The sequence below is a fragment of the Borostomias antarcticus genome (assembly GCF_949987555.1).
Source record: "Borostomias antarcticus genome assembly, chromosome: 3".
Classification (NCBI taxonomy): Eukaryota; Metazoa; Chordata; class Actinopteri; order Stomiiformes; family Stomiidae; genus Borostomias; species Borostomias antarcticus.
This window is the reverse complement of record NC_140236.1, coordinates 23,566,907-23,572,768: the sequence shown is the minus strand read 5'-3', so window position 1 is coordinate 23,572,768 and position 5,862 is coordinate 23,566,907. Positions and strand designations below refer to the sequence as shown.

General features: G+C 45.4%; 1 long non-coding RNA gene across 1 annotated transcript; it reads right to left on the bottom strand.

The window, feature by feature from the left end:
• Positions 1–3,642: 3,642 nt before the first annotated feature.
• On the bottom strand, positions 3,643–4,885 carry LOC311307161. Its single transcript, XR_014630362.1, has 4 exons — positions 4,818–4,885; positions 4,389–4,717; positions 3,842–4,053; positions 3,643–3,762 (listed from the first exon to the last, which is right to left on the bottom strand). It is a non-coding gene; the product is annotated as an uncharacterized lncRNA (long non-coding RNA).
• Between the last annotated feature and the right edge of the window lie 977 nt (positions 4,886–5,862).

Below are 5,862 nucleotides of genomic sequence, written 5' to 3'. Positions count from 1 at the left end.
GCCGTCACCTCTTTGGAGTTCTATCTCGGCCAGTAGGCCGAGTAGCGCCGGATTCATTTAGGCTCGCATTACGCACAGGAGGACTGTCATTTATATGCTTACCAAACAGCAAACAGGTCCACATGATCACATATTAATGACAATCTAATTGGTCAATTATTGCCGTTTGTTGGAGTGCCTGCATTAGGTTAAGTTTGGGGAACAAATCCATATCGGACCATTAATGAGCCGGTTAGAGGATACGATCTTGCATTGCGATATATGTTTGTGCTGAATTGGACTATTAGCCTACATGATTGTGCGTTCATAAACTCTCGCTCTTCTTCTCTCCATCAAACATTGTAATTCACCGACGCACCACCTGCGTCGCCAGTTCCCCCTGTGTTCAAAAAGGGTGTAAAAACCCGTCTAAATCGGTACGACAAGTTGAGAGGTGTCCTACAAAAGCGTGTAGAAAGGAGACTAAATATCCGCCATTTTTGCTTGATAGATCGCGCTGTGGGGGGGGGGGGAAGAGGGTGTACGCCTGAAATCGCGGAAAAGACCGTGTAAAAGAAGGCGTACCTCAATGATAAATGAGGCCCCAGGACTCGTTCGTACACAGAGTTTTATTCTTGATGACCTGTGATACAGAGATGACTGTATCAACAAAGCAAGTTGATACCAAGCGAAAGTTGCGTCGAACGACGTACCAGATTCACACCACTGTTGTCTGCTGCCAAGCATTCTGCTTTGCTTTGGGGTAAGCTATCTTTATACTATCTGTGCTGTTTACATTACATTAACGTTAGTCGTTTAGCAGTAGCTCCTTTCTAAACAAGTGACTAAGTCTAGCTAGCATAACAAAGGCACTAGCACTAACTAACAAAGGCTAGCTAGCTAACGTTAGCTAACATGCTAGTTAGCTGAGCTGTCCCTTCATTCCTAAACTAGCCAGCTGCCTAGCACAGGGACATGGCTAGCTAGTGAGGAAGCCCTTTGTTCCTAAACTAGCTAGCGAGGCAGCTAATATCCAGCCAGCTGCCTAGCACAGGGACATGGCTAGCTAGTGAGCTAGCCCTTTGTTCCTAAACTAGCCAGCGAGGCAGCTAATATCTAGCTAGGTAGCTATATTAAAGAGAGAAACAGAATGAGAGAGCATGAGAGGTATGGTAGTCTGAAACCTTTGTTTTTTGTTTTGGTTACAGGATGAGCAAAAACAAGCTCCAGGCCTGTGAGGATTTGCAGCTCTCCCTTGGCCCCTCCATACCAGCCAGCAAGAAGATCACTATGCACTACAGCTTTGATTTTGCACAACAGGTGAGAATACTTTCATCCTATCATGCATTAGCTATTTAATCAACACATTCTGGTACTATTTTATCTATATGGAGTGTCAGTACTGTGGGCAATAGTTGAATGTACTTTCTTCCTTCTATTCTATTGCAGTTTTGATGCTGAGAGACGTGGCATGGTTGTGGCCAGAGAACACTGTGATGCACCGGCAGTCAAGTTTCAGCAGCTGCGCAAGCCTGATGTCCTGCCCCCCAGAGAAGGTCTTCTTGTGCAAGCCCCACCCGGACTGGACATGGCCAGACAGACGTATCTCTTTGACAAGATCAGAGAGTTCTGTTCTGATGAGGGACGAGACATCACATGTTCCCCGCCAAACTCCACAGCAGCTCAGAACAAGACTGTCCGCTTGTAGATTCACTGCAGATCATCAGGACGGACAGCACTGCAGGAGAAAGGCCACACCCTTTTCCTGTTTGTATACTGAAGCGTTGCTTGTTCTGTTGCACATACTTGCCCACACTTGCACTGACTGCATTGTTAGAATATTGAACACTGAGCTGAGTACTGTTGTTATTACCTTGAGTATTGAGCTGGGGACTGTTATTACTTTGTTGTACACTTGATCAAAATGAACACTATGCACCTTGTCTATAAAACAGACAACTGACTGTACACTTTAACACTTAGACTGTTGCCTTTTTTTGTACACTTTACTACTTATGCTTGTACTTTATATCATGTATGTGACAATAAAGAACGTTAAATTTGAACTACATCTTATATTGTGTTGTGAATGCAGTTAAGAACAAGATTAATACTGACTCAAAGAGTGTGGGGTCATCAGTGAGAGAGTACCCCACTTGGCAGCCACTCTAAGGTAATACCCCAAGTTGACAGCCACTCTGACAGACAATACCCCAAGTTGACAGCCACTCTGACAGATAATGACAGATCGTCCAGTGGGGGAGTGGCTGGGGGTGGGGTTACCAGGCTATTGTTCACGCCCATTACCTGGCAGTCAGAGGTGTGAAAATGTTCCTGAACTTTGAAGGACGATTTCTCAGCTAAGTTGATTTGGCAGTACTAGCATTCAAATAACCCTACTAACACAATCAGGTTGCAGCAATGTTGCAGAAACGTGCAATTTAGACTTTTGTATGGTCCACTCAACGTCAAGTTAAACGTGCATGCAACGCAAACGCGGTATCTGCACACAAGTTGCTGCAACGTGCAGGTCCAACGTGTCTGCAACGTGCCTGCAATGTGTACACAACGTTGTGATTTCCGTGATGATTTCGATGTATATTGCTGCAACGTTGTATACACGTTTATATATTACTTTGTTACGTTGCTGCAACGTGGTCTACACTTCCGTTGGCTACATATAGAATTTGCATTACAAAACAAATCAGCTCCTTGCGCAAGCTCCACTACTTCCTGAAACTCTACAGGCATATTTCTTTACCGTCCTATACTATTGGATAGCAATAGCGATGAATCCGGTGTGCAGCACACCTGATCAATCACTTCCATCCACTAGTATAGGACAGGAAAGAAATACGCCTGTAGAGTGTCAGGAAGTAGTGGAGCTTGTGCAAAGAGCCTATTAATGTCATAGTCAATGCAGCAAGCAAAATTATGGTACAAAAGTTATGACACAACACCATTCAGTCAAGAACAATTTATTTTATTAAAAAAGTACACAATGTCTGGCCTGCAACATGATAAACAAGTTTAAAAACAAAAAGGATTAAAAAAAAAATATAAAAACAGTTATTTACAAAAAAAAGTTATTTACAAAAAAAATGGCAGGCTGTGCTCAGATAGGCTGGCGGGGGGGGGGGGCTGTGCTCAGATGGGCTGTGGGCGTCAGATGGGCTGGGGGGGGGGGCTGTGCTCAGATGGGCTGGGGGGCAGCTAGGAAGGGAAGTCTTCCTCATCAGAATGCTGGGGAGTGCTCAGATGGACTGTTCTTGGATGGGCTGTGCTCAGGCGGACTTCTGCAGATACCTAAAGACACAATGAAATGGCCGTAAATACACAACGCACATACATGCACAAAAAAGTGGTACACAATCTTTGGAACCATGCAGTCACACTGGGTAGGAGAAACCAAAAAAAAAGACATCACTTACCCTTCTGCATTTAGCAGGGGCATGTTTCAATGTCTCCTGCAGCTGGGCGGCCACCTCCGCCATCGTAGCCTTTGGCATGGAGACCATCACTGCACCTTTAAGTTATCAAGAAAGGTAATGGTTTCAATTCACATCGGTCATGGAACAAAGACGATGTATTAAAAAATATTCAAAATATGAACCATTTCTTACATGTTAGAACATTGAAGAGTGTCATACTCTTCAGTGGCTTCTTCCCCTTCTTCCCGTGCACACTGTAGGCGCTCCACACCGCATGTGTGGCTACAGCTGACAGCACCCGCCGGACTGTGTCCGCCAAGTCTCTGCCACCAATGGCACCTAGGTATTGTGTCTGCAAAACAAAGAGTCATTTACTGTACCCTTCCCTGCACTGCAAAAATAAGACAAAGTTCCGCCCTGCAGACACTCACCATCTTCCTCTGATGTTCCCGGTCCTTCAACCTGGCCTCACAGACCTGCAGCTCCTCGTCCGTTTGGGCAGGGTTCAGTACATCCAGCACTTCTCCCTGGGCTCCAGACTCCACAGGCCGCGTGCTCTGGGCCAGTTCCCTCACAGTCCGTGCAAGCTCACGGAGTTGCTCCCGCATCTCTGAGAACTGCTGATGTACAGACCTCTGGAAATCTAGATAAACACAGATGTGGCTATAAGTACATTGACATAAAACTAAATGAAACTCAAAATATATCCCTGCATGCAACATGAAGTAGTCCCATACCAGCATCTGCAGAGCAGCATCGATTAGGTAGAGGGGTACATGGAGTCAATGGTGCTGGAGCCGTTTTATTGGGCGACGGCATCACAGACCTAACTGAAAGACAAAAGGGATAAAGGAAAGGGATGAGCAGGAAACTGTATGGTGTTGGCAGCATGCTTTGGCTTCTGGCATTTGAAGGAAAATAAATTAAGACATTAACAGGTAGACATCACAACACCACAGCAGTACATGCCACTCTTACCTGGTCTGGCTGGGGTGCTATACATGAAGCCTGGGCTCGCATGGTTTTCGCTCACAGGGGATGAGCTCGGAAAATCTGCAAGATGAGTAAATGGTATTCAATCTAAAAAAGCCAATCACAGAGCTAACTGAATGGGATTAGCAGGAAACTTTATGGTGTTGGCTTTGGCTTCTGGCATTTGGAGGGAAACTAAATAAAGACAAGACAGGTAGACACCACAGCAGTACATGCCACTCTTACCTGGTCTGGCTGGGTGCTGTATGATCTGGCTGGGGTGCTATAAATGGGGCCTGGGCCCCGCTCGCCCACATGGGACAAGCTTGGAAAATCTGCAAGATGAGTAAAATGGTATTCAAAATAAATAAAAAATAGTCCAACTATCAGTGTGCAGTAGGCATAGACATTTCATTTCAACACAAACATGCATACCTGGATTGTACAGCACACGTGGATTGTACTGGACCGCTGGCAGAGGCCTTTCAACTCCGGCACCTGGCAACTGGTCTTTGGCCTGCATAGTGGGGACCAATGGCTGCCCGGGGCTTGGAATATCTAGTGGAATATCAGTAAATTAGCTCAGACTACTCGATTTCAAAAGTACTACTCTTTTGGGACTGTTGAATGCACTTTAGTATATTACCTTCGTCACTGGAGTGATAGCGCGTGTTGCGCCGTCTCTTTCTAACGTCCTGGCACTCGTCATCGACGACTGCTGCTCAAAGACTTTTGCCATGAGCCTGGCACCTTCGTAATGATCTGTGTGCATAAAGTACCATAATAAATACATTTCAGCCGTCCTGTTTCCTCAGAATAATGAGTCATGATCTTTTTCCCCCCCGCCAGTATTTTTTAACAGCTTAAAATGCAAACAGTACCAGTTGTGGACTTGGGGAAAACCCGGACTCTGTGGAGCGCCCAGCCAGGGTTAGGTTCCACGCAGCTCTTTATCCGTTGGCTGAATTTGTTCATCGGCGAGGAACACATCTGCAACTGTGAGTGAAACCATGTTAGTACCCGCTTCCCTGTACTATTGAAAAGTAGCACCAATCAGAAACATTGTTCACACAAACATGTTCTTACCCCATCCTTTTTGGAGAGCCAGGATACTGGGACAACCGACAGTGTCCTCCCCCAGAAACTCCACACTGCAATACAGTCTGCCCAATAAACAAAAAAAATTCAGGTTGTAAACACAAGGACCCTATGGTAAAGTAGGCAGAGGGGAAGAAGCGACTAAAACAACAATTCAACAAGTCATTACAGCCGATAAGTAATTAGTGACACGCCACTATTCTATCCTTTTTTTTATTTATTTTTTATTCTCTGCCGGCATCTGACCAGGACAGATGCGGTCAATGGCGGCTAATCATCAGTGTGGAAAACAACAGCTAGTTTAGGCACCGCGATTACCTCGTGGGTGGCAGTCTCCCACTTTACAGACAAATGGAAAATATATAAAGCATTATCTTGGCTT